The sequence below is a fragment of the Symphalangus syndactylus genome, chromosome 23, assembly GCF_028878055.3.
Source record: "Symphalangus syndactylus isolate Jambi chromosome 23, NHGRI_mSymSyn1-v2.1_pri, whole genome shotgun sequence".
Classification (NCBI taxonomy): Eukaryota; Metazoa; Chordata; class Mammalia; order Primates; family Hylobatidae; genus Symphalangus; species Symphalangus syndactylus.
The window spans coordinates 26,064,375-26,090,733 of record NC_072445.2 but is presented as its reverse complement, the minus strand read 5'-3'; the positions used below and the strand labels follow the sequence as shown (position 1 = coordinate 26,090,733).

The window sequence follows — 26,359 nt, the reverse complement described above, 5'->3', positions numbered from 1 at the left end:
TTAGTCCTGACATCCAAGTCATGAAAAGTGAGCATCTTCAAAAAGCCAGTTTCTACTGACTTGTAAAGAGAGCAAAATCTGCTGAAATGTTTTGTTAAACTTTTATTGCCAACCTTGAAAAGGAACATATTAACCAGTTACCCTGTGATAAGAGGATGACTTGCCATTTTTCTTAGAATCTAGTAGGCAGTCCTGTGGCCCTGAAACGTGTGGGAGTGGCTTTTCGCTAAATTGCCTGTACCGCTTTCAACGGGAGGGAGCTATGGAAAGGACCATCTAGCTTATAAACGCATCAGGACCTTAAATTAAGTTGTTGAACCACAAGCGTGACAGTCTTTAACAAACTAAGCACTGATCTTGTAAATCTTCTCATACTGCCTCATACCCTCTCATCTAGGTCACTAGAAAAATACTTTTAAATGTATCTTTAACACAATAAAAACAAATCTGTTTAATACTCACATCAATGCCTTCTTTGTGTGCTTAGATGACAGTTTGAGTTGTGCATTCAGCTGCTTTTGGATACATCGTGTCAACTCAATAAACAGAAAGAGACTCTAAAATAAAAGATATTTATTTGGGAATAAAGTGTTCTAATGGGTATGTGTGTACCATAGTAAACCATGTATGTGCTTAGGGAGATAAAGGAAGACAAAAGTTTTTTAAGAAAAAAATGAAAAGGATTAAATAAATTTTTAAAATACTTATCATTCACTACAAACATCAATAACAAGGGTGACGTCAGGCCAAGTATGAACTGGCAGTTGCTGGTCAGATGTCCTTGCAGAAGTTTTTTGTATAATGTTGTGACAACCTTTGTGCAAGATTATGTTTTTTGTAACTTTTTTTCTTATCTGACATAAAAGAATGAAAACCTTCTCTTCATGGTTTTCCAGCTCTGTTTGTCAAGGTTTTCTTAACATTAGTAACTTCATTTTGTTTCTGATAATATTCACGGTCATTACAGAAATGTAAAAATGAAGAATTTATAAAACTAGGGCATGATATATTATAATAGGAAAAAAGTTAATGATCTAAGGTAAAAAAAAAAGTGATGGTGCCATTTTAGATAATCTGAGAATATGAGCAGTGCCAGAGGAAACATAGGTGTTTGTGCCAAAGTTGCTTTCTCTAGACAATTGTTGCAAATGAAAATTTTGCAAGATCACACACTTGGGATTCCCAATGACCAATGAAAGGGGCATATATCTGCACAGTTCCATGCCTGTGGTAGTTTCTCCAAACCTCCACCTCCTGCTCAGGAAAGAGCCACCAATACCTACCAAACACAATTCTAATTTACAGCTTGATGGTAGACATCACACACATTCGTGCTTCCTTCAGGAAGTGCTCTGTGATTTGTTGCCAAGTGTTGACACCACTGACTTTTCAATATTACTTTAAGGTTGTTAATGCTCCAAAGGGCAGGCAAAATCTTTTGTGAGCCACTGTGTAGAACCTTCAGGTTAATGTAAGTCCGTAGAACTTTTAGTTTTATAAAGTAAGATGACCTAGACTTATGATGAAAAAAATTAAGAAGAATGCCCTTCTTGTGAATTTTTACATTCCTGATTCAATGATTATTTGTTAGTCCTTGTCCTTTGCCCAGCTGAACATTTGTCCGAAAACCCTGCTCTTTCCAATTCCTCCTTCCTTACTCCTTCTGTGTCTACTTAGTGGAACAGTCCCATTTCTTTATTAATTCTGCTTAAACTGCAGAAAATTGAGTCTGATAATCAGGATTGGTTGACTCATCGTTGTGATTCTATTATTTAATTTTTCTATTTAATTTTTTTCTATATTATTTAATTTTCACATCAAGCAAGCTCAAAAGTGGAAATTGGAGAAATCTCTGTGACCACTAAAATGTATAGCAGCACTATTTCTATTAGAATAAATTAGTCTCTGAATGTCAGGAAAACTAGAATCTAATTTAGTCTTTGCTACTATTTAGCTGAATGACAAGTCACATTCTCTATCTGGGGTTCAACCAACTCATGACAAACCTAGAAAATAGCTAAGAAAAAGTCTCTCACCCTTGGCACCCCTTGGGTTGGGGAATTATTTGTGTGCAGGGGCTGCCTTGTTCATGAGAGGGCATTTCAAGGCATCACTGGCCTCTACCTACCTGATCTTGTAGCATTACGTACCCCTAAGTTGTGAAAACCAAATATGTCTGCAGCATTGCTGAATGGGATAGGGGAGTAAAATCTCTCCTGGTTGAGAATCATTTGACTACATGACTTCTCAAAGTGTTAAAAGTCAAAAGTCCTGATAGGAGAACTACATAGTCATTCGAGCATACAACTAGTTTTTAAGAAGCACCGAAAGGCATCTGACTAGAATGTATGATGTCATTAGAGTATAAGAGTCGACGATGGCCTGGAATAAATGTTTAATATTGAGGGGTGGGAGATGTTATAAAAGGAAGACCAGGAATTTCAGTGAGATCCTCTTTTTGGATCCAGATCTGAGAGCTATGTAAGCTATAAAAGAATTCACAGGAAAGAAATATAGCACTCATGTGAGAAGATACTGAAATGAGAGTTGCAAGAGATTACAGACAGCAATGTTTAAATACAGATGAGTGATCCTACTTTGAAGGGTAGGAAAGCAGACATTTGGGAGGTACAAAATCCACTGAACCCGCAGATTGAGATGCTACTATGGAAATAAGGAGCCCACCTGGGCAGAAGAGACAGGGTCCTCAGCTTTTTCTGAGTCTGGCAGCCTTCTCTCCTTGCTCTGATTTGCTTGGCTAAGAGAATTATGATTCTTGGGTTGGAATTTCCAGGAACCCATTAAAGTGAAGTCACTGCTGAGCACATTCTGCTCCGTTAGTTGTCCACAAGCCTGTTCTTCTTTTTTCTTTTCTCTTTCTTTCTTTTCTATTTTTTTTTTTTTTTTTTTTTTTTTTTGGTGACAGAGTCTTGCTCTGTCACCCAGGGTGGGGTACAGTGGCATGATCTAGGCTCACTTTAATCTCCACCTCCTGGATTCAAGTGATTCTCCCACTTCACCCTCCCTAGTAGCTGGGACTACAGGCACATGCCACCATGCCAGGTAATTTTTTTTTTTTTTTTTTTGGCATTTTTGGTAGAGATGAGGTTTCACCATGTTGCCCAGGCTGGTCTCGAACTCCTGGGCTCCAGGTGTCACCTGTCTCGGCCTCTGAAAGTGCTGGGATTAGAGGCACGAGCCACCACACCCAGCCCCACAAGGCTATTTTTCTGACTAGATTTAAACCCTTTAGAGCAAGGACCAAATCAGACCAAATATTTTTTGCTACAAGCCATCATCATTGCTTGAGACACCGAAACTGTTTTTAAGAGGCGAATACTCCAGAAACAAGGAATTGAGGAAGGATCAGCAAAATGTCTGCATTTTCAGGTAAGTAACAGGATGATGTAGAGAAGTGACTGTTTTCATCAAGTGTTAAGAGTGAGACCCTACCCAAGAGCTGCGAACGGCTGGAGAGAGGCAGTGGGGCTCCCACATGCGTGGCTGGAGTTCATGCAAAGGGGGCGCGGCAATAGGAAAGGCTCAGACTGCCCTGAGCAGGGAGTGAGTGGTAGCTGGGCCTGGTCTGAGGAGAAAGGCCCACCAGATGCAGGGTATGGGAGCCTTTTTCTGGGATATAAATCATCTCTTTTTCGAGGTTATAAAACAACCTGGGAACCAGGGATCTTGCTGCAGTCTAGGAGTTAAGCAAGACTGTGTTAACGATGGGTCAGGCCTCCCTGAACCTTCACTGAAAACTTCCTGTTAATCCAGTGTATTAGTTTGTTCTCGTGCTGCTAATAAAGACATACCTGAGACTGAGTAACGTATAAAGTAAAAAAAGTTTAGGCCCAGCACGGTGGCTCACGCTTGTAATCCCAGCACTTTGGGAGGCCGAGGGGGGCGGATCACGAGGTCAGGAGATCGAGACCATGGTGAAACCCTGTCTCTACTAAAAATACAAAAAATTAGCCGGGCGTGGTGGCGGGTGCCTGTAGTCCCAGCTACTCGGGAGGCTGAGGCAGGAGAATGGCGTGAACCCGGGAGGCAGAGCTTGCAGTGAGCCGAGATCACACCACTGCACTCCAGCCTGGGTGACAGAGCGAGACTCCATCTCAAAAAAAAAAAAAAAAAAAGGTTTAATGGACTTATAGTTTCACGTGGCTGGGGAGGCCTCACAATCATGGCAGAAGACGACGGAAGAGCAAAGGGACCTCTTACGTGGCAGGCAAGAGAGTGTGTACAGGGGAACTCCCTTTTATAAAACCCACGGATCTCGTGAGGCTTACTCACTATCACAAGAACAGCACGGAAAGACCCATCCCCATGATTCAATTACCTCTCTCTGGGTCCCTCTTGTGACATGTGGGAATTATGAGAGCTACAATTCAAGACGAAATTTGGATGGAGATACAGCCAAACCATATCATCCAGGTTGGCTGGATTAGTGAATATCATTAACCTCTGCACAGGAGCTTTATAGAAAAGACCCATTGTATGACTTCTTTAAAAAAAAATCTGGATATACATAAAATCTTATTTCTACCAGAGCTTGATGGGTTAAGAGACAGAGAGAGAGAGAGAGAGAGAGACAGGAGACCCAGGTACTACCCAATGTGTTCAGAGAGACTCATCCACATCCCAAGAAGTGGGGGTCGGAGGACACTCTCATTACTCAGTTCCTATTATGAATTTTATGTACATTATTTTATTAGTCTCTTTTCACACTGCTATAAAAAAATACCCACGACTGGGTAATTTATAAAGAAAAGTGGTTTAATTGACTCACCATGCTGCATGGCTGGGGAGGCCTCAGGAAACTTAACAATCATGGTGGAAGGTGAAGGAGAAGGAAGTACCTTCTTCGCAACGCAGCAAGAAAAGGAGACAGCAGGAGAAACCACCGCTTATAAAACCACCAGATCTCATGAGAACTCACTTACTATCATGAGATCAGCTTGGGGGAAACCGCCCCCACGATCCAACCACCTCCACCAGGTCTCTTCCTCAACACGAGGGGATTATAGAGATTACGATTTGAGATGAGATTTGGGTAGGGACACAGAGCCAAACCAGATCAATTATTTCATTTAACTTTCTCAACAGCCCTCAAAAGTAGGTATGGAAATCCCTATTTTTGGTTTGTTTATTTTAGACAGAATCTCTCTGTGTCACCCAGGCTGGAGTGCAGTGGCGTGATCTCAGCTCACTGTAACCTCCATCTCCTGGGTTCAAGAAATTCACCTGCCTCAGCCTCCCTAGTAGCTGGGACTACAGGTGCCCGCCACCACATCTGGCTGATTTTTTTATTTTTAGTAGAGACGGGGTTTCACCATGTTGGCCTGGCTGGTCTGGAACTCCTGATCTCAAATGATCTGCCCATCTCGGCCTCCCAAAGTGCTGGGATTACAGGCATGAGCCACCACACCTGGCCAACAATCCCTATTTTGAAAAGAGAAAATTGAGCTCAGAATTTAGAGAGCCTGAGTTTGTGAACCTCATAATGGAAGGAGCTGTGATTTATCTCAGACTCCCTTCTCTCCGATAAGAAACAGTGTAATCAGGACCACTCAGAGACCTAACTCTTTTAATTTACTACTGGGATTATCATAGGTTATATTCCTTTCAATACAAGCTCATTTTCTAATTGAGGTAAATATACTAGTCCTCAACTAACCCAGGTTTTTAGGTTGTCAAATAAGAGAAAGGCAAACTTTTATTAAAATTTTCTTCTAATCAAGCTCCTGAAAAGCTGCTAACAGAAAGGAACTCAAGATTCAGATGTTCGCCTCTTGCCCTCATCTTTAAACCTTTAGCTGGCTAATGGAGTCTGAATGGGAAAATATGAAGCAATTTCTCTGACAGAAGCAGAGCCATCTTATAGGGTGGAGTGGAAAAGCTCTGGACCTGCAATCAGAAGGAGTTCAGGCTGACCCAGCACTCACCAAGTGTGCAGTGTGGGCCAGTCGCTTTAGCTCTCTGAACCTCAGTGTGCCCATCTTTAATTAGGATATTAGGAGCCATTTCCCAGGGTTGTTGCAGAAGGTAGACACACTCCCTAGATATTGACCATGAATGAGGAACATGTGTGTGTGACTCATGGCAAATCTTTGAGCTCTCTGGTTCTCAAATTCTGTTAACCCAGCAAAGCTCTGTGGTAAACTTTGTCCCAGTCTTGATTTGGTCTTTGGAAACCTCATACTGTGAAGGTGATATATTACTTATAAGCGAGAGCATTATGATAAAGTGCTATGTAAGATAACAATTCATTTCCCTTTGAAACATGATCCTCAGTAATGGCTAAGGGTGCAAATGTGCAATTTGAATCACTCTGTGAACTCTAGTTGATAACAATTAAACAAGCACACCCCACTCTCTGTGAGGTTCACTCTCCCTTTCCTTCTGAATCATGCTATTTCCATTTCCAATGAGAGGAAAGTGCAATGTGCAAAGTCTCTAATTACAAGACAGATGAGTTGATTAAGTATGTTTCAAATAATTATTTACTTTCTAAAAGTTAGACTGTTGAGTTCCACATTTTAAAATGTAGATATTTAAGAGATTTTGATTTCTAAATTCAAGTCATACATACTTTTCTAGAATACATCTGTTGGTAAAGACAAGTATATTTTTGTACCAATATACCAACCTCGATGACCACAAAATTTTGCAGGAAGAATCTTAATATTTTCTAACAGAGCTGGGGGTTTGGAGAGAAAATGCCACTGTTCCTAGGTTCTGGCACTGGATCGCCTGCTTTCAATGAGTCTTGTGAGTTTCCATTCAAACTCACGATACAATTATTTACGGTTTGTCCTGGTAGACTTGGTTTTCATTCTCTGATACTCTGCTATGTTCCACCTCCCAAGCAGACTGGGATAGAGCAAAGACTATCACACTTCCTTGATGAGCCCCAATCAATTTATCTCTAACCATTTGCAATGGCCAAATGAGCGTGCACGCATGCCAACATCCATACACATAACATACATATAACTGAAACTAAAAACTCATGAAACATTACTTACTCTCCAGCATGTCATGCTCTCTGGCATTTTTTATTCTTTTGTATCTTATTTTTAAAGTATTGGGTTTCACAATCTGCTGAAAGATTACCATGCGTATTTGAGAAACATTAACATAAAAAATAAGGCCCAGTCTTTGTTTTTTGTTTTTGTTTTTGTTTTTGAGACACAGTCTTGCTCTGTCGCCCAGGCTGGACTACAGCAGTGCGATCTTGGCTCACTGCAACCTCTACCTCCTGGGTTCAAGCAGTTCTTGTGCCTCAGCCTCCCTAGTAGCTGGGATTACAGGCGTGCACCACCATGCCTGGATAATTTTTTGGTATTTTTAGTAGAGACGAGGTCTCACCAATGTGGCTAGGCTGGTCTTGAACTCCTGACTTCAGGTGATCCACCGGCCTTGGCCTACCAAAGTGTTGGGATTACAGGTGTGGGCCACTGTGCCCGGCCAGTCTTTGGTTTTGAATAGCAGTGGGTTTGAATCCCAGATCCACCACTTACTTTGGGCAAGTTACTCAAAAAATCTCAGTATTCTCAACTGTAAAATGAGATTAACAACAGCACTCACCTTAGGTGATTTTTGTAGAATAAAATGAAGATAAATTTGGGAGAATGATCAGTGTGTGACTGACATTGAACAAATGCTAGCTCTTTCCATTCCCCGCAAAATTAATGCAGCATCTCTTTCTCCAGGTTATAAAACAAAATGAACCCTATAGAGGTAGAAAGTAGAATTCCAAGAGAATCAAGAAATTATGATTCTCTATCTGTTTAAAGAATTTGGATCTCGTAGCTACAGTTAAACAAGTCTGAGGCCCTATTTCTCCCTTTGATCAAATGTAGCTGTATTAGTCCATTTTCACACTGCTATAAAGAACTTCCCTGAGCCTGAGTAATTTGTAAAGGAAAGAATTTTAACTGACTCACAGTTCCATATGGCTGGGGAGGTTTCAGGAAACTTACAGTCATGGTGGAAGGTGAACGGGAAGCAGGCATCTTCTTCACCAGGCAGCAGCAGAGGGAGAGAGAGAGAAGCGGGAACTGTCCTTTATAAAACCATCAGATCTCGTGAGAACTCACTGTCAGGAGAACAGCATGGGGGAAACCGCCTCCATGATCCAATCATCTCCCACCAGGTCCATCCCTCAACATGTGGGGATTATGGGGATTACAATTCGAGATGAGATTTAGGAGGGGACACAGAGCTAAAGCATATCAGTAGCCTAACAGCCAAAGAGCTGAAGAGTGACTTTGCTCCTTCCTGGTCCTCCCTGTCATGACATCCTCTGGTTTCTTGGTCACTTACTGGGTTACCAGGGCCTTCACCTAGGTGGGTTCCAGGCCTGCCTTCATTTTAGTCTTGGGTGTGGATTTTCATGTTCATCACCACCTAGAGTGTGATTGTGGACATTGCATTTCACTTCTCTGATGTTCCATTTCATTAATCAAAAAATGGAGATAATAACAGGCATTTCGGCAGAGCGCAGTGGCTCATGCCTGTAATCCCAGCACTTTGGGAGGCCGAGGCGGGCAGATCAGTAGGTCAGGAGATCGAGACCATCCTGGCTAACACGGTGAAACCCCGTCTCTACTAAAAATACAAAAAATTAGCTGGGCGTGGTGGCGGGCACCTGTAGTCCCAGCTACTCGGGAGGCTGAGGCAGGAGAATGGCTTGAACCCAGGAGGCGGAGCTTGCAGTGAGCTGAGATTGAGCCACCGCAGCCTGGGTGACAGAGCGAGACTCCGTCTCAAAAAACTAAATAATAATAATAATAATAATAGGCATTTCATGGGACTTTGGAGGGTTAAAGATATAAGATATTAAAAGGGACTAGCGTTGGGGAAGTATCACCAGGATGTTTTTAATAAATATTAGTTCTTGAATTCTTCCTCTTCCCACTACCTTCCATACATGCATTATTACCACAAACTCTCACCTCTTAGCATGGCGAGAATGGTTACATTTAACCAATGGGCATGTGAGACTGGTTTGCTAGAATCTGAGGGTGGCCACCAATGGGTAACAATTTGGGCCAAGAAAACATTCCAGGAACTCCTCCAACCCAGTCATGAAGAAGGCAGATTCTTCTTCAGTATTGTTGGTGGTTTTCAACCATACATCGTAATGAACATTTTTGATTCTATGGCTTCAATTATTCATTCATTCATTCATTCTTTCATTCATGCTTAGAGAAAACTCCAGGAGTCTGCTATCATGGTGGGAAACCCAAGCTCTACTACAACAATGGACAAGGCAGAATGGAGTCCATCCAGTGGCTCCTAGCTGCAGCTGGAGTACAGGTAGGTCCTGAGAGGTCATCTTAAGTTGGATCTAAAATTGACCTTACCAGATACTTTTCCCTCAGAAACTATGAGATGATTCTTACTAAATGACTTGTCAAGTGTTGTACCTTAAAGAAAATTGGCAGTTATTAAGAAAGAGATGATGAATTTGATCTAATAAATTGTTAAAATATCTTCTCATCTAAGAGCATAAACATTAAGATAAATTTAAGAAACTAATCAGAACGTGTGGACCTTAACTGAACTTGGATTTAAACAAACTATAAAAAATAATTTATGGCATTTGTATAACAGTTAGAAACATACATATTGATTGAATATTTGATGTCATGAAAAAATTATCGTTAATGTTTCATGTGTGATAATGTACTATGGCTCTATTTAAAATCGTTCTTCTGTTTTAGGGAAACACATTGAGATATCTAAGAATAAAATATATGGTATTTGGGATTTCCTCACATTATTACAAGGAGAAAGTGGGTGGGCATGTAGATGAAAACACATTGGCTTTAGCTGGTGTAAACAAAATATAAAATTCTAAGCCTCTCCCCCAGCCCCAACCATCTGAATGGACCCTCTTCTCAGCAAGGGCATTACTAAGCTAACCTGAAAAACCAATTTAGGCCATGATGGGAAGTGGGAAGTTGGACATGCCCTCCTCTCTTTTGGAATTACTAATAGAACAGACTCTAAGTCTGACAAGAAACATTACTTTCAATGGCAAAAACCACAATTACTTTTGCACCAACCTAATACAATTTATTTTCTCTGAAGCCTGCTACCTGGATGCTTCACCTGCATGATAAAACTTTGGTCTCCACACCCCCTTATTATTCTAACCCAGATATTCCTTTCTATTGATCCCAGGTCTTTAGATCATAACTCTTTCAATCAACTGCCAATTGGAAAATTTTATAATCTACACAAAATCTGGAAGTCCACACTTCCAGTTGTTCTGCCTTTCTGAACTGAACCAATGTACATCTTTATGTATTTGATTGATGTCTCATGTCTCCCTAAAATTAAACTATATCCCAACCACCTTAAGCACAGGTTCCCAGAATCTCCTGAGGGCTGTATCACGGGCCCTTGGTCACTCATATTTGGCTCAGAATAAATCTCTTCAAATATTTTACAGCGTTTCACTCTTTTCCCTAACATTGGTAATTATTGATTCTAAGTGAGGAATACAAGAAAGGTCATTACACTTTTGTGTTATTTTTATACATGTTAGAAATTTATACAATAAGAGGATAAAAAGGCATAAGATTAGAAAGTGAATGTAAAGTGAAACTGCGTACTCACCTGTTAAAGACTCAGTATACTAATTCAATGATTATTTTGTTGTGCACCTACTAAGTGCCAGATTCTGTGTGAGGTTCTGGAGGTAGACAGTGAACAAGACAGACTCAGTCTCTGCCCTTGGGTAGCCTACATAAGAATGGAGACAAGTGGCAGGGCGCGGTGGCTCACGCTTGTAACCCCAGCACTTTGGGAGGCCGAGGCGGGCGGATCACGAGGTCAGGAAATCGAGACCACGGTGAAACCCCGTCTCTACTAAAAATACAAAAAATTAGCCGGGCGTGGTGGCGGGCGCCTGTAGTCCCAGCTACTTGGAGAGGCTGAGGCAGGAGAATGGCGTGAACCCGGGAGGCGGAGCTTGCAGTGAGCCGAGATCGCGCCGCTGCACTCCAGCCTGGGTGACAGAGCGAGACTCCGTCTCAAAAAAAAAAAAAAAAAAGAATGTAGACAGGTAAACAGGTGATTAAAATCAGGAGCTTCCAGGAGAACACCCAAGCACTCCCCAGTGTTACCAGATCATCCACCCAGTGTCTGAGGAGGAAATGCAGGGAGGTGTCTGTGGGACTCCGTTGAGTGCTGCCCTCTAGAGGTGTCACTGAGAAAAACACGTCCTAGTCCAGACCACAGTCCCTCAGTAACTGCCTGAGAGGGTTTCCTTCCGGAGTGAGTCTTGGACAAACTCAGGAGATCTTGTCCCTTGGATGGTAGCAGAAAAAGAAGGTTTCAGGTGAGGTGGCGTCCTGTGAGGGGAACTTCCAGTGAGACCCTTCAGCCTCACAGCGCCGTGTGGAACTGAGCCTTGGGACGGAACTTTCTCCATTGCTTCACGAGGGCTTGGGGCCTTAGCCTCACCCTTTCTCAATCCTACGAATAAGCACACAGCAATCCACACACTGTCATTCCAGGTTTTGTTTGTTTGTTTGTTTGTTTTTGGTACGAATTAATACTCCGTTTCACCGTCACCGAGACGTCAGCTCTGCAGCTCAGGGATGTGTTCAGAGCCTGAGCAGAAAGAGTTCAGCAGGAGGGAGGAAGGGGCAAGGCTGGGAGGAACCCAGGCTCCCTGGTCTCCATTCAGCCTGACTGAAGGCAGGGGCAGGGCTGACTGCAGACCTTGCTCAGGCTTCTGGGGTCTCAGTGCCCTAAGGCTGATGATCACAACCCAGTCCTCAGCCTCACAAGCACGTCCCACTTACCAATCCCACCCCACCTCGGTCACTCTCCTGCCAGGACCATACACCGTTCCTTAGGTTTGCCCTGAACTGGACGCAGTATTAATTGCTGACACACCCTTCCTGCCCCCGCCTCCCCCACCCCCCAACCATGATCTCTAGATCCTGGTACTGTGTGATCATAGATCCACAGCAAACTCTGTTCCATGGAGCAAGCTAGAAACCCCCAAATTCCTGACATTTCACCATAAAGAACTCTATTAAAGTATACTTAGCCACTGCAAACACCGCTACTATTTATTACTTGATGTATGTGGGTCAGGCCCTGTATGATGCATTTTGAAAACATTAAAACATTCTGTTAAGAAAATGTTCTATGCCCATTTTGCAGATGAGGGAACTAATGCTTAAAGATGTTAAGTGATGATTCCCAGATCACACAGCTATTATGAGGCAGAGCCAAGATTGGAACCAGATCGTATTAATAGTGAAATCCTGAAAATCTTTGTAAGAGTCTGCTTTAACTTTTATTTTTATAGATTCTGCCTGTAAGTCAACTGCATCATTATGTAATAACTGATTTTTATATTTATATTAAATACCTGCATCTACTCAGAGTTTCTGATAAGATTTAGACAACCTTGCTGGCTGCCATACCAACTACTCTCAGGACAAGGTGTAATTTATTTCAAAGTTTAAATTACCGGATATAGGTCAACAAGAGAGTACACATTCAGTGATTTTAGATTGATTGAAGTTTTTTGAAAAGGATGCTATGAAATAGCAGCCTTCTCTCAGAGTCCCAAAACGTATATTTAATGAGCATTTATTACATACCTGCTACTTTTCCAAGTGCTTTGCATGACTTTGTAATTTAATTTTCATACCAATCTTTTTTTTTTTTTTTTTTAATTGAGGCAGAGTCTCACTCGGTCTCCCAGGCTGGAGCGCAGTGGTGCGATCTCGGCTCACCACAACCTCCACTTCCCAGGTACAAGCGATTCTCCTGTCTCAGCTACCTGAGTAGCTGGAATTACAGGCATGCGCCACCACGCCTGGCTAATTTTTGTATTTTTAGTAGAGATGGGGTTTCTCCATGTTGGCCAGGCTGGTCTTGAACTCCCGACCTTAGGGGATCCACCTGCCTCGGCCTCCCAAAGTGCTGGGTTTATAGGCGTGAGCCACTGTGCCCGACCTTTCATACCAATCTTTAAAAAAAGCATCATAAGTATATCCATTTCCTAGGTTAGGATACTGAGACACAGAGAGATTCAACAATGTGTCCAAAATCAAGAAGCCAGGACATGAAAATAGTGATATTAAGCCCACACAGCCATATCATAAACCAGAGATTTTCATTAAAAATAACGTTAGTGTGGGGACCCTAATTCCTTCCTCAAATTGAGAATTCTACTCTGTTGTGTTCCATTTACTCCAAGAGGGGAAATTACTGTTGCAAGAGTTAAAGCTGTGCAATAGCAGGACCTATCTCATGCACAGTAGGGCTCCTGACAAGTGGGGTGATATAAATTACAGCAGAGGTTCCTTGGTGGAAGAATCTTTGCTGGTCATTAGCCCATTGTGTACCCCACACTGGGGACACAAAGGCTGTGGTCTGATCTCACCAGGAGAACACATGCTTTCCTATGACATGACAACACCATAACTAGAAGAACTGCCTGGTCCCTTAACTCCAGTGACATCCCCTCTCAAATCATGACCTAGTCATGGACATGGAGAGATCAGGGTGTAGATGAAGTGAACTAAAAGATTGAGTGGCTATGTGCTGTGATCCATGCTTTTTTCTTGACGAATCTAATCTAAATTTCCAAATGGCCATGACCAGACTCCTCTGTGTGCACTGCCAAACTCAGAAATTTCATATTCTCTGAATTATGTATCAGACAGTAGCCATTCAAGGTTAAAAGTCTATAATGCTATGGAATGACCTATCAGGAGCCCATTTACTGATTCTGCTTTCAGTTTGAAGAGGAATTTCTAGAATCTGCAAAAGATTTGGAAACGTTAAGAAATGGTAAGATCAAGTCTCTACGTGTCTCTGATGAAGGTATCTAGTAGAAGGTACACTTGAAGGTTTTAACACCAGGCCATGTCTATGTGTGTAAAGGGTGGTAGTTGGGGTGGTGGAGAGGGAAAAAATTGGTTAAAGTAGAAAGGGTGGGGCTCCTTGAGCAGGTCTGTCAACTCTCTCCAGGCTAAAAGGGCCAGACCTCTTAGAATATTTGCTAGAGGAGCCATCCCCAGCACCCTGAGAATGGCCTTTCCTTGCATTCATGCTTTCAACACTGTGAATGAGCTGTGGTTGGTTCGGGACCCCATACAGCCCTCCCCATCCAAGGACACACACGGACATGCATCAGAGGGAAGGAGTTGAAATAGGTCCATCTTGAATTCATTTCTCTTATGAGTTTGACAAGGTGATATTCTTGCAACATTGTGGGCTTAGATAATGAGATAGTGTTGAATTGGTTGGAAGTCCAGGTCAGAGGGTGAGGAGGGACACGAGCCAGGGTAGCAGCAGTAGAGTGAGGAACACAACACCCACCCTGCACACACTGTCCAGTGGGGGTATTGAAGAGTACACAAAGGGCCTACATAGAAACTTCTCTCAGAACTGTCTTTAATGTCTTCACACCATGAGATTTACTTTGAGATATTCCCATGTTAAATGGCATCTGGCTGGTGGGCTTGCAGCAGCCTCTCCCAACTTCTTCCTAAAATATCCATGAAGATATATCAACACAAAAAATACAAGGGACCTATTATGTATCTGGATGATGAACAAAAACATAAATAACAGGCTAAAAGGTAAGAAGAAGCTTGATAAGAAAAAGAAGGACTAAGGAAGATAAAAACAAATTTTTATTTCCTTTGAGAGGTTATACCAGGCAATAATTTCTTTTCTATTTTATAAATTTAGTCATTTCAGCAAACATTTTTTCATGCTGAAAGACTGGGATTCATAGATATCTCACTCTCCTTTTTTTCCTTCTTTCTAAAGATGGGAGTTTGATGTTCCAGCAAGTGCCAATAGTTGAGATTGACAGGATGAAGCTGGTGCAGACCAGAGCCATTCTCAACTACATTGCCAGCAAATACAATCTCTATGAGAAAGACATAAAGGAGAGAGTCCTGTATGGTATATTTTCTGTCCTTCCATTAACAGAGAACACAGAGTGATTTAGGTCCTTCCTTGAGTGGGCAGGACCGTGGCAGGGGCATTATGGTCAGCATCAGGCTGGGCCTTGGGTGTGTACACTGAGTTGCAGTATGGCAGAGTCCCATGGAGATGAGGAAACAGTGAACATGGGGTGGGTTCAGGCAAGGGTGATTCTAGAAAAGGATGCAGTCCATGGATTGAGCACCCTGACAGAGGTTTCCAAACACTGATGGACCATGAACTCAGGAGGATAGCAAATCATGATTCCAGGTGCTCAAGCCTTCAGAGACTAGGTGCCAACAACAGCTTAGGACAAGGCATAGAATGTTTGAGAGTCGGTAGATGAAGGCCTGGGGAGAGAAGGCTCTAAAGAAGCTGAATCTCAGGTTCCAATAATTCCAAGAATGATGACCAGGAACCTATGATACCAACTAATTATATGAACTGGTCAACTTGACTAAGGTTAGCAGAGGCTGGTGCCCAAGATACCAGGATTACCTAAAGTGAAGCATTTGATACAGACCTAAGCAGCCAGACTGATTTTGCACCAGCAAAGCTGGGAGGAGGGGTCTTCTCCCCTGTTGGCAGTTCCTTGAAAAGTCCAATATAGAGCTACCAATGACCTAGCAATTCCACTACCAGGTCTACAACCAGGAGAAAGGAAAACACAGCCTCACTAATCCATGCACAGAAATGTTCATAGGAGAATTATTCATGATATGCAAAAGGTGGAAACAACCCAAATGTCCACCCATAGATGAATGGAGAAACAAGATGTGCTGTAGCAGACAATGGACTATTCTTGGGCTATGAAAAGGGACAAAGTACTGATGCATGCTACAACGTGGGTGAGCCTTGAAAACTTGTTCCATAAAAGAAACCAGACACCAAAGGCCACATGTGACATGATTTCTTTTGTATGAACTGTCCAGACCATTCGAATCTAGAAGGTAAATCAGTCGTTGCAAGGGGCTGGATGGAGGGGGCTAAGGGGTGTGGCTGCCAAAGTGCTACTGCTTTCCCAGGTGATTAGAAAATAATTGGGAGAGTTTCTTTTTTTTTTTTTTTTTTTGAAAATTACCAGCTTGCTTGAAAGTATATATCTTTAGAGATAGCTTTTAGAGGTCTTCTTTATTTCCTATTTATTTATTTATTATTATTTTTAATTTATTTAGAACTTCGAATATTGAGCATAAAAATGAGCCTGAGATATGTAGTATGGCGAGAAAAGGAAACAGAAACATTCGAGATGGCTGGTTCCAGGGACTCTGCCTCAGGATTACTTAAATGGTAGGTCTTGCTGGGCGCGGTGGCTCACGCTTGTAATCCCAGCACTTTGGGAGGCCGAGGCGGGCGGATCACGAGGTCAGGAGATCGAGACCACGGTGAAACCCCGTCTCTACTAAAAATACAAAAAAATTTAGCTGGGCGTGGTGGCGGGCGCCTGTAGTCCCAGCTACTTGGAGAGGCTGAGGCAGGAGAATGGCGTGAACCCGGGAGGCGGAGCTTGCAGTGAGCCGAGATTGCGCCACTGCACTCCAGCCTGGGCGACAGAGCGAGACTCCGTCTCAAGAAAAAAAAAAAAAAAAACCACAGCAGAGATAGCAAACCCTATGTGTAGCATCAGTGGTTACTTGCAGTGATTCCACTAATTCCTCTCATGACTGTGACTCTAGACTGGTCACTGATGTTGATGTTCTCTGCACCTGTATTTGGTCACATGTAGGACAAACATTTTGGACATATATCTACCCCTGTAGCATGTTCTGAGAAATAAATGTAATATATATGTATAACTAACAACATGACTGGCATATAAAAGGCACCACTGGAGCTGAATTACTTTGTCACCATCTGAGGCTTTACTGTCTCAGGTGTTTAAACCATAAAATCTAAGGCAGAAGGCATTTTGACAGTTTGGTTCTTTTTGTCTTTCAGGATGAATGTAGAAGGATATATGTAGAAGGTAGGGCAGGTTTGAGTGAAAAGATTCTTCATTACACATTACCTCCACCTAAGGAAAAAGATGCAAAGCTTGCCCTGATCAAAAGGGGGAACAAGAAGCCATTATTTTCCTGTCTTTGAAACTGTACCTGGGAGCTTCTGTATACCTGAACACACGCATGGAGCTTCTTGGAGGGTGGCACGTCCAGGGAAGGCATGGAAGCGCCATGCCCCTTCCCCATATCTCACCCTAGGCATGTCTTTATCTTTTCAGTGGCTACATGATTTGAGCCTCCAAACTACGAAAGAGATTTTTTTCACCCAACTATATGGATTACCACCCAACGGGGATAAAGAAAACCTAAAGCCACAGTCACTACTCTGCCCCAAGTGGAAGCTGTAATCTTCTGCCTGGATCACTGCCAAGTTTAAAGAACAACAAGAACAAAAACCAAGAGTGAAGAACTTCATTTAGTTTTAGGGATGACCCACAGCAAAGTTTGTACACATGGACAGAGGTCCGATGATAACCTCAAACTCAGTGTACTGTGAGGCTGTCTTGAAAAACAGGCTTTTGGGTCTATGCCTATATGCTGCCTCTTTTTTTTTTTTTTTTTAATGACAAATAACACTTCTCGATAGCATGACACAAAGCAATACCACAAAAGACTGAAAAGAAAGAAACAGGCAAAAAAGGGCTGGTTCTATTAAGGACGGTAAGCAGATGGGAACCAATACAAAACCAAGGTCCAAACTGAGAATAAAAAGTGAAAGAGCTCAAAGCAAAGAGAAAAGAGTTCAGCCCAGGTGCGGACTTGCCACAAAGCACAAGGAACCTTTGTGGATACTGCACCTGGTTGACAGCTGGGGTCCATGGCAATGGGCAACATAGACCACGTCTTGTTGCAACCTCCAGAAAAACTGTGAAAGTGAATGAAGACAACCCAAATGAGAATAAGCAAAAGGTGTTTATTTCGAACTTGCTATTGTAAGGAAGTCAGGCACCATCACTTGCGTTTGCCAGAGATTCAGAGGCAGGCAGGAAAGTCTGAGAGATTTATGGTGGAAAAACGTATGCCCTGATTGTAGGTTGCTGGCATGAAGATGCCATAAGCTGGCTAGCTAGAAGTGTGAATTTCTATGTGATTGTTCAGAGATCGATATTTTACTTTCTGTGTTTGGTCATAAACTAAAAGTGGAGGCAAAAATTAGGAAAGCTGGCAGTTATTAACCAAACGCTGGCATATTTCACTGTTGTAAAGGTCATGATAGAAGCTGTTTAGTCTATAAGGGCACTAAGAGTTTAGAGGGTTTCTTAGCAGTTTGGCTGCTATAACAAAAATACCATAGGCTGGGTAGCTTAAAGAACAGATGTTTCTATCTCACAGCTCTGCAGGCTGGGAAGTACAAGATCAATGTGCTGGCAGATTTCACATCTGGGGAGCACCTGTTCCTTGGTTCATAGACAGCCAATCTCTGGCTGTGTCCTCACGTGGCAAACATGCCAAGTGAGTTCTCTAAGGTCCCTTTTATAAGGGGACTAATGTCATTCATGAGAGCTCCACCCCCATGACTTGATCGTTTCCTGGAAGCCCCACTTACTAACAGCATCACATCGGGGGTCAGGATCCCAACATATGAATTTTGGGGAAACCTAAACATTCAGTCCATAAGATAAGGCAACAGAAAAATAGTGCCTGTGCATTTTTGGGGCATTGACCTTCAGGTCCAAAAAGGCTTCCTTGATGTTAATTGAGCTCTTGACTCTCAAGGCACGGTATAAAAATAGACTGTGAGGAAGAATTTCACCAGTTCTACCAAAGAGTCCCATGATACATGAATTTGAACTATGTATGCTACAATATAGCATTTGATGTTGCATTTTCTTTATGTACCAAGTAATTATTTACACTTATATATGTATACACAGTCTGAAAGGGTATTTGCCAAAATATTACCTTGAATCAGTGATGCTGTATGTTTTCTCATTTTATTATTTATGGTGTGAATGTGCTAAAATATTTTAATAAATACCACATATCACTAAAAATTTTGTTATGAAACATTTTATACATTCACAATAGTTGAAAGAAATATTTTTTGAACATATATACACCAACCACCTAGAGAGCAAAATGAACATCTCCTCATCTGGGCTTTACCACACGTGTCAGTCACTCCACCCCTGTCTTCCTCAGTCAAACACATATTTTTTTTTTTTTTTTTGGCATTTCAAAGTAAGTTGCAGATATCAGTGCAGTTCACCCTGGATACTGTGGCATGCAGATTATAACACAGTGAAATCAGTATGTGCCAACGTTGCAAGAAAGGGGATGAATTCAAGTTCACCCAGGTTTACTTCAGATCCTAGAGCAGGAAATAAGGAGCACATACAAGGAGAAATGAGGACTCTGATATAGTCTTCTCCTGGGGGAAGAGTGCTGTCATGAAGGTGGAGTCACTGCCCAAGAGAGCTTGGAGAGAGATAGCACAGTGTAGAATCATGCCCTGAACGTCAGGGCTGCATGCTGTAGGGCCTGGGGAAGACAGAACATGTAGCAGGTGCTAAGCCTCTGGCCCGTGTGGAAGATGCAAGCCGAGGAGGTGGTGTGGACACCACAGTGAGGTGGAATGAGAAAAGAAAATGAGAGCCTGGACTCCAACCAAGGAATTAGCAGAGCTACACTTTTTTTTTTTTGAGACGGAGTCTCGCTCTGTGGCCCAGGCTGGAGTGCAATGGCGCGATCTCGGCTCAAAGCAAGCTCCGCCTCCTGGGTTCACGCCATTCTCCTGCCTCAGCCTCCCGAGCAGCTGGGACTACAGGCGCCCGCCACCTCGCCCGGCTAATTTTCTGTATTTTTAGTAGAGACGGGGTTTCACTGTGTTAGCCAGGATGGTCTCGATCTCCTGACCTCGTGATCCGCCCGCCTCGGCCTCCCAAAGTGCTGGGATTACAGTCGTGAGCCGCCGTGCCCGGCAGAGCTACACTTCCTACTCTCTCAATGAGTCAGGGAACATGGAGAAAGGTCCTGGTCTCTGCACCCATGCAGTGAGGCAGCAGAGGTGGGACAGCCAGGCTGGAGAAACTCAGGAAGAAGCAGGGGCCCCAGCCTGATTGCGCATGTGTTTCTGATCTGATTCCTCCAATTATCCAGGTGTGAAAGAGCCGCGGACAAGATTACCTTGTTGGCAACATGCTGAACTGGGCTGACATTCACCTGGTGGAAATTCTCTACTACGTGGAAGAGCTTGACTCCAGCCTTATCTCCAGCTTCCCTCTGCTGAAGGTGACCCATTTCATAGCCCAGAGAGGCAGCCCCACATCTCCCATCTTGGGATCTCGTATCTGGGTCCTGGGACTAGCCATGTTCTGACCCCAGCCTTCTCCAGGCCTTCAGTGCCCTCAGGTCTCCAAAGTGAGCTTCCAGGCCCTGATTCCTCACAATCAGGGAAAGATTCTTGTTATGTCAGTGAAATGTGTGGTGCATGCTACCTCATGAAGAGCGTTTGCCTTTTATCATGGAAAGGACCCAGGGCCCAGCATCTCTCCCCATCCCTCTATTTCAATGTGGTTTCTGTTCCTGAATTCTCTGTGATGTCCTTTATCCCATATGTGCCCTTGTCTTCCCACACCAAGTCTGTCTGAGTGGGGCCCTTTCCATCTGGTTTCCTTCCCTGGGCTCTGGCTCCTGCTATCAGACATTGATTGCGTTCCTCTCTGCACAGCTCTTCGAGTACACTGCCCCCAGCCCTCTATACCTCAGTGGGAGTGGCCCCATGGTTTGTCCTTAACATTTTCTATTTTCATTTCCAACTCAATTTTCCCATATTTTCACTTCTGCCTAGAGGCTGATCTGTGTTGATATCTCACAGGCACATTGTTTTTTCTTGACTTACACAAAAGCCACGAATCCTCAGGATTGATATATAAAGAACAGAGTAGGGAGACTGAACTCAGTAAAATCTGAAATACATCTTTGGGAAAATGCTAGTGAGCTTCTTGTTCTCCCTCTTATATTCTTTCTTTTATCTTTTTTCTCTTCTTTCTCTCATATTCCTCTTATCTCTTATTTCTCACTCAGAGTCTCTTTCCCAGCCTTCATACTGGTGCTGATGGAGGGGCCTCATTTGGTCTTTGTGTAGGAGGGGCTCAGATTCCCTGGGTGGTATTAATGGTGGTGTCAGTCCTCAGCTTCACTCTGAGGCTGTGCTTTGTGCATTGCAGGCCCTGAAAACCAGAATCAGCAAACTGCCCATGGTGAAGAAGTTTCTGCAGCCTGGCAGCCAGAGGAAGCCTCCCACAAAGGCAAAACTTTTAGAAGAAGCAAGAGAGATTTTGAAGATTTGATAAAGCAGCTATGGAGGCCAAGAACATGCAAGACCAATATTCTAACGTTTTACACAATGAAGTACTTTACCTAAATGTTAATTGTAGCTTTTGTGATGTTAAGCCCATTTTTTTTTTATTGATGTAAATACAGTTATACTAGTCCTCAACTCACTCTGGTTTTTAGTTTGTCAAAGTAGAGAAAGGCACACTTTCTGAAAGTCCCCTGAAAAGTTGCTAACAGAAAGAACTCAAGAATTAGATGTTTCCCTCTTGCCCTTGCCTTCCACCATTTAGTTGGCTAATGGACTCTGAATAGGACAATATAAAACAACTTCTTAGACAGGAGCTGAGAGCCAGGTTACGGGGTGGAGTGGAAAAGCTCTGGACAGCTCTGGACCTGCGATCAGAAGGAGTTCAGGCTGGCCCAACACTCACCAAGTGTGCAGTGTGGGCCAGTCACTTTAGCTCTCTGAACCTCAGTGTGCCCATCTATAATCAGGATGTTAGGAGCCATTTCCCAGGGTTGTTGCAGAAGGTAGACACACTCCCTAGATATTGATCATGAATGAGGAACACGTGTGTGTGACCCATGGCAAATCCTTGAGCTCTCTGGTTCTCATTTTCTGTTGACCCAACAAAGCTCAACGGTAACCTTCGTCCCAGTCCTAGGCGGACTTTAGGAAACCTCATATTGAGAAGGTGACATGTTAGTTACCAGCAGTAGTGTTGTGATAAAATGTTATGTAAGATAAAAATTTATTTCCTGTTGAAACATCATCCTCAATCAATGGCTAAGGGAGCTTAGTGTGGGGATTAGAATTACGATACTGTGAACTCTAATCCATAGCAATTAAACAACCACACCCCACACTTTCGTGTGAACTTCACTCTCCCTTTCTTTCTGCTGAATAATGCTATTTCCATTTCCCAAGATAGAAAAGTGAAGTGTCGAAATTTCTAATTACAAAACAGGTGAGTTGATTCAGTATGGTTTCTAAGAATTCTTTACTTTCCAAAGGTTAAACTCTTGACTCCCACATTTTAAAATGTAGACATTTAAAAGATTTCAATGTCTAAATTCAAGTCATACAAACTTTTTAAGAAACACATTAGTTGGCAAAGACAAGTACATTTTTGTTCCAGACTCAACAACCACAAAACTTTGCAAGAAGAATCTTAATGTTTAATGACAGAGCTGAGCGTTTGGAGAGAAAATGCAACTGTTCCTAAGTCCTGGCACTGGAACTCCTGCTTTCAATGAGTCCTGTGTCCTTCCATTCACATTCATGATACAATTAGTTGAATCTGTCCCTGCAGCCACTGGTTTTCATTCTCTGATACTCTGCTATGTTCCACCTCCCAAACAGCCTGGGATAGAGCAAGGGCTATCAAACTTCACTGATGAGCCCAGTCAATTTATCTCTAACCATTTATGATGACCAAGTGAGTGTGCACACATGCAAACATCCATACACACAGTATACAAATAACTGAAACTAACAACTCATCAATCATTGCTTACCCTTCAACATGTCATGCTCGCTGATATTTTCTATTCTTTTCTATTTTATTTTAAAAAGTAGCGAGGTTTCACAATCTGCTGAAAGATTACCATGCATATTTGAGAAACACTAACAGAAAATAAGACTTGGTCTTTAGTTTTTAATAGCAGTGAGTCTGAATCCCAGATGCACCACTTAATCTGGGCAAGTTACTTTTAAAAACCTCGTATCCCCAACTGTAAAAAATAAGAATAACAACCTCATTCACCTTAGGTCCTTAGGTGATTTTTGTAGGATAAAATGAAGAGAAGTTTAGAAAAATAACCAGTTGTGTGACTGACGTTGAACAAATGCTAGCTCCTTCCATATCTTGCAAAGTTAATGCAGCAATATCTTTTTTTCCAGGTTATGAAACAAAATGCACCCCACAGAGTTAGAATATAGAATGCCAAAAGAAGCAAGGGATTAGCATTCTCTGTCTGTTGAAAGAATTTGGTCTTCTAACTACAGTTATGCAACTCTGAGGCCTAATTTTTGCTTTTTGTTTTGAAGAGTGACTAAGCTCCCTGCTGGTCCTCCCTGTCAGTGACATCCTCTGGTTTCACGGCCAGTTCATGGGTTCCCAGGGCCTTCACTGGGTGGCTTCCAGGCGTGACTTCATTTTAGTCCTTGGTGTAGATATTCATGTCCGTCACCAACTAGGGTGTGACTGTGAACATTGCATTTCTCTGATGTTCCATTTCATTAACTAAAAAATGGAGAAAACAACCATTTCATGGGACTATAAGGAGGGTTAAAGATATAAAATATTGAAAGGGACTAGCACTGAGGAAGGATCACTAGGAAGTTTTCAGTAAATATTAGTTTTTGAATTCTTCCTCTTCCCATTAACTCCTATACATATATTATTACCACATACTCTCACTTGTTAGGCTGCCAAGAAAAGTCACAGTGAGCCAATGAAGACTTGAGACTGGTTTGCTGGAATCTGAGGGTGGCCACTGCTGGGTAACAATTTGGGCCAAGAAAACATTCTGGGAACTCCTTCAACCCAGTCATGAAGAAGGCAGCTTCTTCTTCAGTATTGTTGGTGGTTGCTGTGATTTCCTTGAAATTATTACAAGTAGGTGGACACATAGATGAAACCTACTCATACTCAACATACCCATACATCCTATAGTACATGTTTGATTCTATGTCTTCAATTATTCATTCATTCATTCATTCATTCATTCAGGCTTACAGAAACCTCCAGGAGACTGCTACCATGGCAGAGAAGCCCAAGCTCCACTACTCCAATATACGGGGCAGAATGGAGTCTACCCGGTGGCTCCTGGCTGCAGCTAGAGTAGAGGTAGGTTCTGAGTTAGGTCATCTTAAGTTGGATTTAAAATTGTGTTATCACACACTTTTCCCACAGAAACTATGAGATGATTACTAACGGAAGCATTGTGCCTTAAATAAAAATGGACTATAATTAAGAAAAAGATGAACAAATTTGACCTAATAATTGTTAAAGTTTCTTATCATCTAAGAGCCTCAATATTAAAATACATTTAAAAAACTAATCACAAAGTGTAGAACTTAAGAGGATTAGAATTTAAACAAACTGTAAAAAATAATTACGGCATTGACCAGGTGCAGTGGCTCACACCTGTAATCCCAGCACTTTGGGGGGTCGAGGCGGGCGGATCACCCGAGATCAGGAGTTTGACACCAGCCTGACCAACATGGGGAAACCCCGTCTCTATTAAAAATACAAAATTAGCCAGGTGTGGTGGTGCATGCCTGTAATCCCAGCTACTCGGGAGGCTGAGGCAGGAGAATCGCTCAAACTCGGGAGGCAGAGGTTGCAGTGAGCCGAGATCATGCCATTGCACTCCAGCCTGGGCAACAAGAGTGAAACTCCGTCTCTAAAAATAAAAATAAAATGATAACAATAATTATTATGGTATTTATACAATTAGAAACATGAATATTGACTGAATATTTGATGACATGAAAGAATTATTGTTAATATTTCATGTGTGATAATGTACTAGGTCTATCTTTAGAATAGTATGCTTTAGGAAAACACATTGAAGTATTTAAGGATTAATCATATGGATCTGTGATTTCCTTGGAATTATTACAAGTAGGTGGACATATAGATGAAACCACACTGGTTTTGGTTGATAATTATTGATTGTAGGTGAGAAGTATAAGCAGAATCATTATGCTTTTTAATTTATTTTCATACAAGTTGGTAATTTCAAAGATAAAGCAATAAAAATGCATAATATTAGAAAATGTATATAATTCAAGGTGCAATGCAAACTATAAATGAGAGGCGAAAGGCAATGGATTGTAACAAACTACTTATCAAAGATTGACTACATTCACAGCAATTATGTTGTTGGACACTTATTAATTCCAGGTTCTGTGCTATGTCGTGGAGATAGACAATGAACAAGACAAGAGTCCCTGCCCTGGGGCAGCCTACATGTCTATGAGGATGCAGACAAGTAAACACATGGTTAAAATGAGGGGTGGAGGCTTCTAGAACACCCAAGCATTCCCCAGTGTTACCAGGCCATCCTCCCAGGGTTTGAGCAGGAAATGCTGGGAGGTGTCTGTGGGACTCCGCTAAGTGCTGCCCTCTAGAGGTGTCACTGAGAAAAACACTTCCCAGTCCAGACCAGAGTCCATCAGCGACTGCCTGAGGATTTTCCTGGGAAGTGAGTCATGGACAAACTCAGGAGATCTTGTCCCTCGGGTGGCAGCAGAAAAGGAGGGTTTCAGGTCAGGTGGGGTCCTGTGAAGGGAACTTCTAGCGCGCCCCTTCAGCCTCACAGCGCCGTGTGGACCTGAACCTCGGGACGGCACTTTCTCCATTGCTTCACGAGGGCTTGGGACTTTAGCCTCACCCTTTCTCAATCCTACGAGGAAACAAGCACATAAGAAATCCAAACACTGCCATTCCAGGTTGTTTTCTTTGTACAAATGAACACCCTGTCACCCAGACATCAGCTCTACAGCTCAGGTATGTGTTCAGAGCCCGGGTAGGAAGAGTTCAGCAGGAGGGAGGGAGGGGCAAGGCTGGGAGGAACCCAGGCTCCCTGGCCTCTATCCAGCTTGACTGAAGGCGGGGACAGGGCTGACTGCAGACCTTGCTCAGGCTTCTGGGGTCTCAGTGCCCTAAGGCTGATGATCACAACACAGTCCTCAGCCTCACAAGCACGTCCCACTTGCCAATCCCACCCCACCTCGGTCACCCTCCTGCCAGGACCACACACCGTTCCTTAGGTTTGTCCTGAACTGGATGCTATATTAATTGCTGGCACACACCCCCCATGACCTCTAGATCCTGGTCCTGTGCGATCATAGATCCACAACAAATTCTGTTCCACGGAGCAAGCTAGAAACCCCCAAATTCCTGAATTTTCACCATAAAGAACTCCATTAAAGTATAATTAGCCACTGCAAACACAACTACCATTTAGTACTTGATGTATGTGGGTCAGGCCCTGTATCACGCATTTTGAAACATTACAAAATTCTGATTAAGGAAATATTATTTCCCCATTTTGCAGATGAGGAAACTAAGGCTTGAAGATGTTAA

At 42.6% G+C, this 26,359-nt stretch overlaps 1 pseudogene; it reads left to right on the top strand.

Moving 5' to 3' along the window:
• The first annotated feature begins 3,374 nt into the window (after nucleotides 1-3,374).
• LOC129473108 (glutathione S-transferase A3-like) lies at nucleotides 3,375-21,286 on the top strand (annotated as a pseudogene).
• Nucleotides 21,287-26,359: the final 5,073 nt, after the last annotated feature.